Raw genomic sequence first — 14,724 nt, forward strand, 5'->3', positions numbered from 1 at the left:
TGTAGACTAGTATGGAGATGATGTAAAAGCAAAGAAATACTTATGGTAATGGAAGTGTGTACTGAGTGCAGTGGGCATACTATAGGGAAAGAATCACCCAGGTTGGCCTGGGTGGATCAGGGAAGGCTTCATGGAGGTGATTGTGCTTAAGCTGAAAGTACAAAAACGTGTAGGTATTTCTTTGGTGGTAAATCTTGCTTGCGTAGGCCTGGAAGTAAGAGACAGCATGATATGTTCTAGGGGAACTAAAGTAATTTAATATTTCTTACAGGTAGAGTAGATTAGAAAGTTGGATAGGATGGGCAGGATCCAGATTGTGAAATACCTCTTCTCTGGGAAAATTTTAAATAGGGAAGTGGATTTGTGCATTTAGAAATGCACAATAGGTTGTACCGTAGGAGATGGATTGGTGAGGGTGAGAAGAGAGTTTGGGAGTAACAGGAAACCCTCAGGAATCTCAGAGATGGGTGGCCTGACCATAGTGCTGGCATCAAGAAAAGTTATTAGGACCATTTATTTGGTGTATTTTACCTTACAGAACAGTGGTTGGCAAACTTTTTCTGTAAAGGGTGATAATATTTTTAAAAAGCCTAAATATTTGCAACTGTTCCAACTCTGGCACAAAAGCAGCTATAGGCAAACAAATGAGTGTGCCAGTGTTCCAATAAAGTGTTATTTACAAAATCAGAGGGTGGGCTAGATTTGGCTCACAGGTCCTTCTAGGCTAATGTGGCCAGTGGTGAAGATCTGAAAAATAGTTCAATCAGTGATTAGAATGAGATGATAATGTAGATGACGGTTTATATAGGGATAAGAAGGAAAAAAGACCAGGGAGGAAAGAACCCTGATGAACCGCATCATTTCAGGGGACTAGGTGAAAATGCCACTGAAGTATGAGTCAATAGGAAGCTTAGCAGGAAAATGTTGTATCAGAACTTTAAGGGAGGAGGGTTTCCTGAAGGAGGGGGAATACTTGTAATATCAAATGCTACGGAGAGGAGCGGTATGATGAGTTGTTAGGGAGGTGAAGTAAGAGATGTAAGTTGTGGTCAGATCTTGAAGGGGACTCAGGTGGAAAGGACTCAGAAAAGCACAAACAGAAGTGAGGACCACCTGTAATAGGGTAGGTAAACTAAAGGAAATTAAGCCTCGTGGCCTCTATTTTCTTTCTTTTTTTTTTTTTGAGGCAGAGTCTCACTTTGTTGCCTGGGCTAGAGTGAGTGCCGTGGCATCAGCCTAGCTCACAGCAACCTCAAACTCCTGGGCTTAAGCGATCGTACTGCCTCAGCCTCCCCAGTAGCTGGGACTACAGGCATGTGCCACCATGCCCGGCTAATTTTTTCTATATATATTTTTTAGTTGTCCAGATAATTTCTTTGTATTTTTAGTAGAGACGGGGTCTCGCTCAGGCTGGTCTTGAACTCCTGACCTCGAGCGATCCACCCGCCTCGGCCTCCCAGAGGGCTAGGCAGGCGTGAGCCACCGCACCCGGCCTATTTTCTTTGACAAAGTTATCTGTAGAGAATGAAGGGTCTAAGAGGTAATGCTTGAGGAAAGGTGTTTGGGGGAATGCCAAATAGGACTTTTGTAGGAAGGAGGGCCCAGCTGAGGTGAGTATTGTACGTATTGTATTTTGTTAACAGTTGTGAACAATTGTCAGTTAATTGTATCAGATTTTACCAACAATTTTCAGTTAATTGTATCAGATTTACCTATCAGTGCACTCTAGATTATAGTTAGAATTTTTAAACAAATTTGAAGTGTAGATATCATAGTCAATTGAATTGTAAAAAACAAATTGAACTAGCAAAACATAGGGATTTAATGAGTCCAACTCCATTTTTTTCACAGATGTGGAAAACTTCGGGCATAGAGAAATAATGTTGTACACTTACCTTATTGAACTTCTGTGTACCATTTTAAAACAATTATAATTTGTGGTCAGTTCAGTTTGATTTATATCCCTGCCTTCTTCTGTCCTTCCTGGATTATTTTGAAGCATAAACTGTCAGTATAATATTTCATCTGCCAATATTGTAACATGTATGCCTAAAAGGTAAGATACATGGTATTTTCAGTGTTTTCTTTCCTTTTAAAAACATAACCTGCAGTATGTTTTAAAAGAAAAGAAACCCAAAACAATAATTGTCGTACCATTAAATATTCATTTAAAAGCATACTTTTGACATGAAATTTCAAAGTAAAAATACTCACTATGCCTACCATACATTTTTAGACCAAAAAGAACCTTGTTGGCCAGCTGTTTGGGGTTGAGATGTGACATAAGATATTGACAAATAATATTTTAAATATTTGTTCCTCTCAACTTTCCAACTAAGAGGATAATTTTATCTTCCCCAAAATAGGTTGATGATGACCTGTAGTTAATTTTTAACTTCCAAAGATGGTATAGAAATTATTACAGAATAAATGGACTCTATGGAGATAAAGGCTTCTTGATATTTGCAGTGGTTTTTTTTTTTTTGCCTTTTTTTTTTTTTTTTTTTGAGACAGGGTCTTGCCCTGTCACCCAAGCTGGAGTGCAGTGGCCTCATCATAGTTCACTGCAACCTCAAACTCCTGGGCTCAGCCTCCTGAGTAGCTAGGACTACAGCCATTTGCCAAAACAATCGGCTAATTTTTTTGTTTTTTGTGGAGACAGGGTCTTGCTTTATTGCTCAGGCTGGTCTCCAACTTCTGGCCTCAAGTGATCCTCCTGCCTCAGCCTCCCAAAGTGCTGGGATTACAGGAATGAGCCACTGTTCCTGGCCAGTATTTGCTGCATTTTGATAGTGATTTAACTTTCATTTTAAAAATGAAAATGACTAATGAATGTTGTACATTATCAGAAAAATGTTAAACACTTTATCTGTATCCAGAATAGCCTGATGTATTTCAGTTGACTTATAGGCAAGCTTATACCACAAAGTTTTCTTACCAAATGTAGAATCATCAGAATGATAGAGGGACAAAATGGGATAGCAGTGAATTTGTGCTCGTGACCCTTCCTATGTTGAAACAATGTACAGTTGGCCCTCCATATCTGTGGATTCCGATTTGGTGGATTCAACCAACTGTGAATAAAAAATATTAGTGGGGGGATTAAAAAATAATACAAATTTAAAAAGACAATATAACAACTGTTTACATAGTATTCACATTGTATTGGGTATTCTAAATTATCTAGAGATGATTTAAAGTATATGGAGAATGTGCATAGGTTATGTGCAAATACTGTGCCATTTTATATAAGGGACTTGAGCATCCACAGATTTGGGTAAGGGAAACTCCTAGAACCTGTGTACTTTCTTTGCATTCCCTATTTCAGAATCACAAAAGGTAAAGATCCAACTCTTCTGAATGTCTTTGTGATATTTACAAAGGGTGTTAAGATTGGCACTGTTGTTATTTTCCGTTTTTGTCATTTTTTTTTTCTTTTTTTGAGACAGGGTCTGGCTCTGTCACCAAGGCTAGAGTACTAAAATGCAGTGGCATCATCATTAACTCCCTGCAACCTCAAACTCCTGGGCTTGAGTGATCTTCCTGCTTCAGCCTCCTAAGTAGCTGGGACTACAGGCGTGCCACCACACCTGGATAACTTTTCTATTTTTTATAGAGACTGGGGTCTTGCTTTTGCTCAGGCTGGTCTCAAACTCCTGGTTTCAAGAAATCCTCTCACCTTGGCCTCCTAGAGTGTTAGGATTACAGGCGTGAGCCACTGCACCTGGCTGTCATCTTTCCTTATTTAAGATAATAATAGAGAATTTGAGAGGTAGAAAGTTGAATAGTGTATGGAGGAAGGTAGCTGGGCAGGCTTTGAAATAGAGGGATTGGATAAGGTCCTCTCAACATATGAATCTGCAAGAAAAAAGGAATTAAGTAGGCTGAGGAGGAGGATGATCATGTTAGCTGAGTGTTGAGCTACAGATTATAGAGATGCTACATGGATGATAGAAAAAAACTAGAAATTACGATATTAATCTCAGCTAGCAGAGAACCGCAGACTGTACAGTTAGTATCTTTTATAAATTTGAGCTGATTTTTTATACTTGAAACTACTTCCATGAATATCATACATATGTATCTTGGTTTTGGAATATTACATAATTGGAAATGTTTATTCAGACTTTTTAGATTTTGCAAAAATATTTAACTTTAGCACCTGGTATTTTAAACAAGGGTCAGAAAAACATAGGAAATGGATAGAAGCGTATTTTCAATGAATATTTTGGGAATGATGCTTATATAACTTGTGTACTAATCCAAATTAGTACTTAAGTATCTATTCACTTACTATATTTTTATTTATTCTCCTTACTAGTAGTTAAAAGTTAAATATCTTTTAAAGGCAAGGAGAAGATGAAAATATAAATTATGACTATAAATAAGGAAATCTCAGCATTCAGATATATTCACAAATTTTAAGGAGAAAGCTTATAAACTGGCAATTCCCAATTAGGGTTATAGTACTCTTCCTGTATAATGAGAATTCTCATTGGCTGAAATTCTTCAGTAGTAGTGAAAATAATTTAAAAACGCTTCCTCCCTCCCCTAGGGCAATTTAAAGTTACTGTCAGGGACTATGGCTAGTAACAGCAGTGTGGTTTTCAGTTATTTCTTGAGTTCTGGGAGCACAGTTTTTGCTTGGAATAAAGGAATTGGTACTTGGTTGTTAAAATTCTATCATGTCTATCAAATTCTAGACATTTGCTTTTGTCTTCTAAATTTTATGGGTGTAGGGCTAATGCAAACAAACATTTCTATATATACTGTTGAGCTTTTGGAACTGTGGAAAAGTGGGATATTTGAGACTTAGAACTAAATTAATCATAGTTTTGAAATACATAGTTTTGAAATACAGATGGACAAAGTACATGGGCTATAGACTGTGATTATGGTTTAGTACAAAAAGCATTGTCACTGAATATGACTCACCCCAAATTCAGTTTGGATACATTTGTTGTGCAAACTGCATTTTTTCAATATTGTGGAACAGAGGGAAATAAAAATAAATGAAGCAAGATCCCTGCATTCAAGGGGCATTTAATTTAGTAGTGTAAATAATGCAGCGACCAATAACTATAAGACAGAATGCAGTAGTTTAATAAAAGTAAATGTGGTCTGGAAACAGAGAGAAAGGACAGATGTGAATTACAGCCCTAGAGATTTGGGAAGGCTTCATAGTGGAGATAACATCAACTGGGCCTTGAATGTTTCATAATTTGACTAAGATGTGTAGGTTAGAATAGCAGAAATAAATGTTTTCTTAAGCTGGCTTATTTGTATCAGTGTATAGCCGTATGGATGAACTCCCGGAGACCCAGGGTATTAGCATGAGAGTCTGTTAGATCAGTGTTTCCCATCTGGTTTGCTGCCCTAGGGGCCAATTGGGGAATTGGGTGCAGCCTTGTCCCTTTATCTCAGTATGCTATATAAATATTTTCTGTGTATACCACGATGTGAAAGAGATTCGGAAGCACTATTAAATTTTTTTTTTTTTTTTTTTTTGAGACAGAGTCTCACTCTGTTGCTCGGGCTAGAGTGCCGTGTCATCAGCCTAGCTCACAGCAACCTCAAACTCCTGGGCTCAGGCAATCCTACTGCCTCAGCCTCCCGAGTAGCTGGGACTACAGGCATGCGCCACCATGCCCAGCTAATTTTTTCCTATATATTTTTAATTTTGTGGCTAATTTCTTTCTATTTTTAGTAGAGACGGGTCTCGTTCTTGCTCAGGCTGATCTCGAACTCCTGACCTCAAGCGATCCTCCCGCCTCAGCCTCCCAGAGTGCTAGGATTACAGGCGTGAGCCACTGCGCCTGGCCGGGAAGCACTATTTTAGCTTACTTAATATTTGTCTTGTGGTAGTTAAGTTCTTTAGTACTGCAGTCCCCAACTCCTGGCCTGTGACCTGTTAGGGATCGGGCCACAGAGCTCTGCTGGAAAAACTTAGGGGGAGGGCACAGCAGGAGGTGAGCGGCTAAGCGTCTGTATTTACAGCCATTCCCCTCACATCACCACCTGAACTCTGCCTCCTGCCCCCCACCTTCCACACCTGGTCCATGGAAAAATTATCTTCCACGAAACTGGTCCCCAGTGCCAAAAAGGATGCAGACCACTGCTTTAGTATATTGTTTAGCTTCTGTCAAAAATAGCTAGAATACTTTCGTAATAAGAATTAGTTGTATTATTGATAGTTACCAGTGAACCTATTTCTGAGAACTATGTATACTATTCACAGCAGTGCAGGTATTTGGGAAGGAGGATGGTTGGGCAAATTTGTGTATGGTAAGGACAACCTGAGAGGAGGTTCAGAGCTCCCTTACCCAAGAGGCAGAAAAGGGAGAAGGAGCAAAAGAGACACTTGCTTAAAGTTCTGAATTTACAACCCAGAGGAAGCTGGACAGCTGGACAGCCAGACCTAGGTGTTATGGGAGCCCCCTAGTTGTGACCGCTGCCAAGTATTGAATTCAGGATATAACTGTGTAGATTCTTGGGGCTGGGGCTGATGTGGCTTTAAATAATCTTTTTTTTTTTTTCCATTGATTGTAGTGAAGAGGAGAAATCATAGTTGCAGCTGTCTTGTCTCAGGAAAAGGGACTAAGATGATTCTATGAAAGGGTTAGTTATAGTGCTAGAGACTTTCAGAATGTGGTTAGTTCTTTTTTTCTTTCTTTCTCTCTCTCTCTTTTTTTTTTTTTTTGGTAAGTTGGGAGATAGCTGGTGCCTAAGGGTATTTTAGGGATCTTCAGAAAGATTCAGCACCTTCCTATTCTTGTTCAGTTCATCTACCTAGTAGACTTTAGTAATGTTAGTTTGGCTTTATAACAATACTGTAATAAAGTCACTTTATATGAACTCACTAGTCCTGATTATCACTGAAACATAAAATGAACAAGTACAGCATTAAAATAGGTGTCATGTAAATATTATTGTAAGTTTATTTATACCACTCTTGAAGGTTTGTTATTGACTGCTTATAAATTTCTAAAATTATAGGGAATATTTATCAACTGCCACAAATGTTGATAGGCAACACAGATCCAAGTGTATAATATTAACAGGAGAAAAAATATTAGGATGGTACTGGTAATTATATATCATAGAAAAATTAATATTTGTGGCAAATTAATTTAGGAAGGATTTAAAATAATTTGCATACTTCTCAGAATAATGGAAGGTTTGAAATTTACAGAGGTAATCCACGTGTTTAGCTTGATGAGTTTTTTTTTTTTTTTTTTTTTGAGATAGGCTCTTGCTCTGTGTCCCACACTAGAGTGCAGTGGTGCGATCATAGCTCACTGCGAACCTCAAACTTCTGGGCTCACGCAATCCTCCTACCTCAGCCTTCTGAGTAGCTGGGACTACAGGCACATGCCACCATGCCTGGCTGATTTTTCTATTTTTTTGTAGAGATGGAGTCTTGCTCTTGCTCAGGCTGGTCTCAACTCCTGGCCTCAAATGATCCTCCAGCCTGGGCCACCCAAAGTGCTAGGATTATAGGTGTGAGCCATGGTTGGCCACACTTGATGAGTTTTAGCAAATGATTATCCCCCTGTTGCCACCATTACAGGGAAGATGTAAAATATTTCTGTCTTCCAAAAAGTTCTCTCATGCCCATTTTCAGTAACTCCTTCTCTTCCCTTAGCCCTAGGCAAATATTAATCTGCTTTCTGTCATTACAGATTAGTTTTCCCTTTCTGGAATTTCATCTAAATATGACCACAATGCATTTTCTTTTGTGTCTGGCTTTTTTTGCTTAATACTAATATTTTGTGTACCTAGATGTGTTCATTTTGTGTTGCTGTATAGGAATACCTGAGACTGGGTAATTTATAAAGAAAAGAGGATTTTTTGGCTTACGGTTCTACAGAGTGTACAAGGCGCGTGGTGTCAGTGTCTGCTTCTGGTGAGGACTTCCAGGAGCTTCCAGTCAAAGCAAAAGTTGAAAGGAGAGCAGGAGTGTCACATGTTGAGAGAAGGAGAGCAAGAGAGAGAAGAGGAGATTCCAGGCTCTTTTAAATAACCAGCTCTCATGAGAACTTATTCATTATCATGGGGTAGGCACAAAGCCATTCTTGAGAGATCTGCCCCCATGACCCAGACACCTCCACTTGGCCCCACCTCCAACACTGGGGATCAGATTTCAACATGAGATTTGGAGGGGCCAGACATCCAAACCATATCACAAAGAATTCATTCTTTTTAGTTGCTTACTCATATCTCACAATTTGTTTATCCATTTACCTATTGTTGGACATTTGTTTCCAATTTTTGGTAGATATAAGTAAAACTGCCATGAATATTTGTTTACAAGTCAGGGTCTCTGTCACCCAGGCTGAAGTGCAGTATTGTGATCATAGCTCACTGTAACCTCAAACTCCTGGGTTTAAGCAACCCTCGGATGCCTGCCACCACACCAGCTAATTTTTAAAGTTCTTTGGTAGAGTTGGGGGGAGGGTCTCCCCATGTTGCCAAGGTTGGTCTCGAACTTCTGGCCTCAAGCAATTGTCCTGCCACAGACTCCCAAAGCACTGGGACTACAGGCATGAGCCACTGCGCCTGGCCTGTTTACAAGTCTTCGTGTGTTTTGTTTTATTTTCCGTTGGATAAATATCCAGGAATAGAACGGCTGGGTCATCTGGTAAATATGTATTTAACTTTATAAGAAACTTTGAAATTCTTTTCCAAAGTTGTACTATTTTACATTCCCACCAATAGTGTATGAGTTCCATTTACTCTACATCTTCACCAATGCTTTGTATTGGCAGTCTTTTTAATTTTTGCCATTTTAGTGAGCATGTAGTGATATCTTTTTATGGTTTTATTTTGTACTCTTCTAATGATGTCTGGCATTTTTAAAATGTGCTCATTATAGGCCAGTCATGCCTTCTTTATATAGTGTCTGTTTTAATATTTGGCCCATTTAAAAAATTAGGTGGTTTTCTTTTAATTAAGTTGTAAGAGTTTTAAAAAAAATAGATATAAGTTCTTTGTCATATTCATGTATTATGCATATTATCTTTCAGGCTACTGTTTGCCTTTTCATTTTCTTAACAGTATCCTTTGAGAGCAAAATTTTTTTGCTTTTGAAGTCCAATTTATAAATTTCTCTTTTATGGCTCATGCTTTTTGTGTTTTACTAAGAAATACTAATTACCCCACAAGTTTCTCTTACACAAAGATTTTCTCCTGTATTTCCTTCTAGAATTTGTTAGTTTCAGCTTTTACCTTTAGGTCTGTGATTCATTTTTTTTCTTTTTTCTTTTATTTCAGCATATTATGGGGGTACAAATGTTTAGGTTATGTATATTGCTCTTGTCCTACCCAAGTGAGAGCTTCAAACATGTCCATCCCCCATGATTCATTTTTAATTAATATTTGTGTACACTATGAGATAAGGGGTTGACATTCTTCCAGCACCCTTTGAATTACCTTGGCACTTTTCTTGAAAATCAATTGATCATGTATGGGTAGGTCTATTTCTGAACTCTTCTTGGTTTTATTAATCTATATGTCTGTCTATATGGCATTACCTTATAGTAAGTCTTAAAACCAGCTTATGTAAACCCTCCAACTTTGTTGCTTCTTTTCTTTTTTTCCCTTCCCTTCCTGTTTCTCTTTCCTTTCCCCCCCCCTTTCTCCTTTACTTCCCCTTCTCCTCTCCTCTCCTCTCCTCCTCTCCTTTCCTTTCCTTTCCTTTTTCCTTTTCCTCCCCACCCCCTTTCGTTTCCTTTCCAACAGGGTCTCACTCTGTTGCCTGGGGTGGAGTTCAGTGCCCTCATCATAGCTCACTGCTACCTCAAACTCCTGGGCTCAAGCAACTCTCCTGCCTCAGCCTCCCGAGTAGCTGGAACTACAGGTGTGTGCCACCACACCTGGTAAATTTTTCTATTTTTTGTAGAGCTGGGGTCTCGCTTTTGCTCAGGGTGGTCTCAAAGTCCTGGCCTCAAGTAATCCTCTCACTTCAGCCTCCCGAAGTGTTAGGACTGCAGGCATGAACCACCATACCCAACTTCTATTTTTTTTTTTATTATTATAGCAAACATTTCCTGATAACGGTCCTCCTTTTCAAGATTGTTTTGGCTATATAACAAACATCTGTAGAACATGCCTGTCTCTAATTTGATTGGCATTCTTTTTGTATTAAATTACTTCATGGTATTGCTCTAAAATTTTAAACTCTGGGAACACAAAGTCCTGTATTTTAGTCCTATCCTTCCAGCTGTCTTGTGCCAGTCAGAACTTATTTTTAATAGGAATCCCATTTCAGAGTTATTTGTGAAGTGAAAAATCTCACTTCCTCCTTAATTTTTAAAATTCCAGTTGATGTCTAGGAATATGGATGCAATGGAATTTTCAGTCTGTAATGAAGTTGGGATAGGCTTTTTTGGGGAATTGAAACAAGTCTTAATTTTTTGATATTAGGTTTACTACTAAACTTCTCCACCCCCGGCTGTATTTTTTAAACTGTAACTAGCAGACCATTGGGACTTGGTAGAGAAGTAGGTTAGAAGTTTCCTATTTATTCTTAATTTCTCATACTAGACAAGACTTTTTAGATTAAAATAATGCTTGTCTTTTAGATGATACAATTCAAATAGCAAATTTAATATAATTTCTGGTATTTAGATTCTAATTCATTTGCTTTTTAATTACTATTGTAGAAAAGCTAAATGTTTCAAATTTTGGGCAGTCTCACTAGCACAGGGAGAGGACAGAGAAGCCTACCCTAAGCTCTTAATCCAAAATTATAAAACACACAAGGAAATAAATCTACCATAGATAACGTACAGACACTGCAAACATTGGTCTTAAGTCTCCTAAGGATTTTGGCGGTACAAATAACCAGAGAAAGGCCATAAAATAAGTATTTTTAAGATGATTGAATCATTTTAAGAAGAAATAAAAAAACACTAGAAAGTAAAAAAAGGTACTACCAAAATAGACCAGGATATTCTGCTAAAAATGAAAGTAAAATCATTGATGTTAAAACCTCAATGGACAGAAGTAATGGCATTTAAAGTTAGAAATGAGATTACCACCTGTAGACAGAAAAGGGAAATAAACATTGATGACTGCCTGCTTTGTGATGCCAACTGTGCCAGGTTCGTTTATTAATGTTTATCTCACTTGATTCTCAGAACCACTTTTTGAGGCAGTTTAATAATCCACTTCAAGGATATTCTTACCCTGCTGTTATCTACAGATAAGGGTAAGAACAGTAGATGAAGCGAGATCAGTGAGGAAAACGATGAGCTCAGTTTTGAATATCTCAACTTGTAGGGTTTTCTGGGGAATAATCCAGGAGACACAAGCTCTGGAGAGATATCTGGGCTTAAAGTTTTAAGCTGCTTAAATTCCTAAGGTTGTTGGACTTGCAGAATACACCAAAATCTGTTTACTTACAAATATAGCAGTTAAATAAACTGGCCGAAGGGAGCTATAGTTGAAGGGGTGATTCAAGTCTGACATCTGAAATTTTTTGTACACATTGACAAATCTGTAGAGACAAAGGTAGAGTAATGGTTGTATAAGACTGAGAGGGGATAATTGATAAATGAAGGGGACAAGTGATGAGAGGATATTAGATTCGGTGCACAGACAGCCCCTTACACTGTCATTGTGACTGGATGAAAGGAGACAAGGATGTTTAAGGATACTGGTTATTGGGGATAGAATTGGGGAGGAGATTTGGATGTTCATGATAGGAAGTTGAGGGGTTACTGCTATTTGATGGTTTCCATTTTTGTAGGAGGCCTCGTCTGCTGAGAGGAAGGAGGATATGAAGAAGGGGGCTTAAGAGCAGTAGCTTTTTGTGCAGAATCTAACTAGGGAAGCCTGGAAAGATTTCCAAACAGTAAGCATTGAAAGTTTAATTGAGGCGAGAGACCTAGAATTTGTAATACCCATAACGGAGGTTGAATAATTTTTTTTCTCTTGGGTTGCTTTCAGTATTTTTGTTTTTATTTTTTGCTATTACAAACCAGGGATATGAAGAAACCACCTATATATTTCTCATGATACATATATGTATATATTTTTTAATACATATGCATGTAAGAATTTCTGTAGGGTTTATACCTTGCAGTGAAATTGTGGTGTCTTTGGGTATTTTTCAACATTACTAGATTTTGCCAGTTTGTTTCCTGATAAGTGACGTTGACCACCTTTCCCTGATGGCTGTTATGTTTTATGTTTTATGAAATACCTGTTTCTGTCTTTCTACATAGTTTTCTATTGCCTTTTCCTTACTGATGTGTAGGAGTAATTTATATATTTCAGATAGTCATTATTCACTATTTAAGCTTCAAATATCGTTCTGGTTTGGCTTGGCTTTTCACTTTCTGTGTGGAATCTTTTAAAGAACAAAAGTTCTTTTTTTTTTTTTTTTTGAAGGCAGGGTCTCGCTCTGTCACCCAGGTATAGCTCACAGCAACCTCAAACTCCTGGGCTCAAGCGATCCTCCTGCCTCAGCCTCCCAAAGTGCTGGGGTTATAGGCATGAGCCACCATGCCCAGCCAGAAGTTCTTAATTTTAATGGAGTTATTCTTTTGTTTTTAGCACTTTTTGTGTCCTGCTTAAAAAATCTTTCTCCATTCAGGGATCAGAACGATATTTTCTTTTAAAAATTTAAAAGAAGTGTTGCTTTTGCAAATCTTCATTCTATCTGGAAATGATTTTTCTGTATGGTGATATAGTAGGTATCAGTTTTATTTTTTTTCCCCTCATGGATAATTAGTTGGCCCAGCACTGTTTACCAAATGGTCTATCATTTTGTCAGTGGCTTGCAGTGCCATCTTTGTCACATCAAATGTTCATATATGTCTGGGTTTATTTGGAGGTTTTCTTCCATTGGTGAATTTATTTTCGACTTTAATTTGTATATTTTTATTATATATCTTTTTTTTTTTTTTTTTTTTGAGACAAGAGTCTCGCTTTGTTGCCCAGGCTAGAGTGAGTGCCGTGGCGTCAGCCTAGCTCACAGCAACCTCAAACTCTTGGACTTAAGTGATCCTCCTGCCTCAGCCTCCCGAGTAGCTGGGACTACAGGCATACGCCACCATGCTCGGCTAATTTTTTCTATATATATTTTTAGTTGTACAGATAATTTCTTTCTATTTTTAGTAGAGACGGGGTCTCGATCTTGCTCAGGCTGGTCTCAAACTTCTGACCTCGAGCAATCCACCCGCCTTGGCCTCCCAGAGTGCTAGGATTACAGGCGTGAGCCACCGTGCCCGGCCACTGTTTTTATTATATATCTTTAAAAGATTTTGCTGATTGTATGCCATGATGTTGTTTTATGTGTAAATCTTAAACCCTTTAGCAGTCGCCCCCACCCCAATTTCTTCATGCTCTCCACATCCTCCCCTTTCCCCAGACCAAAGCAACTGCTAGTCTACTTTTTGTCTCAATAGATTTTCTGTTCTGGACATTCATAGGGATGGAATCATAGAATATGTGGTCTTTTGTGACCTGCTTCTTTCACTTAGCATGTTTTCAAGGTTCTTATATGTTATTAGTAAATATCAATACTTCATTCCTTTTGTGCTGAATAATATTCCACTGTATGGATATACCACATTGTACTTATCCATTTATCAGTTTATGGGCATTTGGGTAGTTTTCACTCTTTGGCTGTAAGTATAAGTTTTTGTGCAAACATGTTTTTGTATTTCTTAGATGAATACCTTGGACTAGAATTGCTGGATCATATGGTAACTTAATGTTGAACTTTTGAGGAACACCCAGACTATTTTCAGAAGTCAGTTTTGTCATGAATACCCTGAAACATGGCTACCCCAGTGATGGCAGGTTATCAGCACAATATCTTTTAGACTTTTTATTCCAGAGCTATGGTTTTCCAGCTGTGTCACCACTTGAGAGGGCGATTTTGTATCCTTACACGGTCTTAGAAGCCAAATGAATCCCAGAAATTGTTTCGTCTCCTTTGTTTCCTTTCCCCACATAAAATTTATACACTTGCTTCAGTTACTACGCTCAGGAAAACAATCAGTAACCCAAACAACAAGTGTATAAATATCTGTATTGCAGAAGGTTTTCTCTTTTACAGGTTTATTGAGGTATAGGTGATATATCATACAATTCACTCATTGGTAGTATACAGTTTGGTTTTTAGTAAATTTATGTAGTGTATAACACTACACTACAGTCCAGTTTTAGAACAGTTCCATCACCCCAAAAGGCTTCCTCCTGTCATTTTCTGAAATTATTAACTTGTTTTTTTATTATAGAGATTTTTTTTTTTGAGACAGAGTCTCACTGTTGCCTTGGGTAGAGTGCCATGACGTCAGCCTAGCTCACGGCAACCTCAAACTCCTGGGCTCAAGCGATCCTCCTGCCTCAGCCTCCCGAGTATCTGGGACTACTGGCATGCGCCACCATGCCTGGCTAATTTTTCTCTCTACATATATTTTTTAGCTGTCCATATAATTTCTTTCTATTTTTAGTAGAGACGGGATCTTGCTCTTGCTCAGGCTGGTCTCGAACTCCTGAGCTCAAACAATCCACCCAGCTCGGCCTCCCACAGTGCTAGGATTACAGCCGTGAGCCACTGTGCCCAGCCTAACATTGCTTTTTTAAAACATGAATCATTAGAGACAGTATTTATTGGTTGCAAGCATCAAAAAACATCTGTGGCTGACTTAAGGAAAACCATAATTTGTTGGAAGAATATGAGGTAGCTCATAGAATGACTGGGACAGG

At 38.3% G+C, this 14,724-nt stretch overlaps 1 protein-coding gene across 5 annotated transcripts in view; it reads left to right on the forward strand.

Moving 5' to 3' along the window:
• KPNA3 (karyopherin subunit alpha 3) overlaps positions 1 to 14,724 on the forward strand; it is a 69,343-nt gene that overhangs the window by 10,340 nt on the left and 44,279 nt on the right. The gene's annotated exons all lie outside the window — the stretch shown is intronic.

Source organism: Lemur catta, chromosome 13, assembly GCF_020740605.2.
Source record: "Lemur catta isolate mLemCat1 chromosome 13, mLemCat1.pri, whole genome shotgun sequence".
In the NCBI taxonomy this organism is placed as follows: Eukaryota; Metazoa; Chordata; class Mammalia; order Primates; family Lemuridae; genus Lemur; species Lemur catta.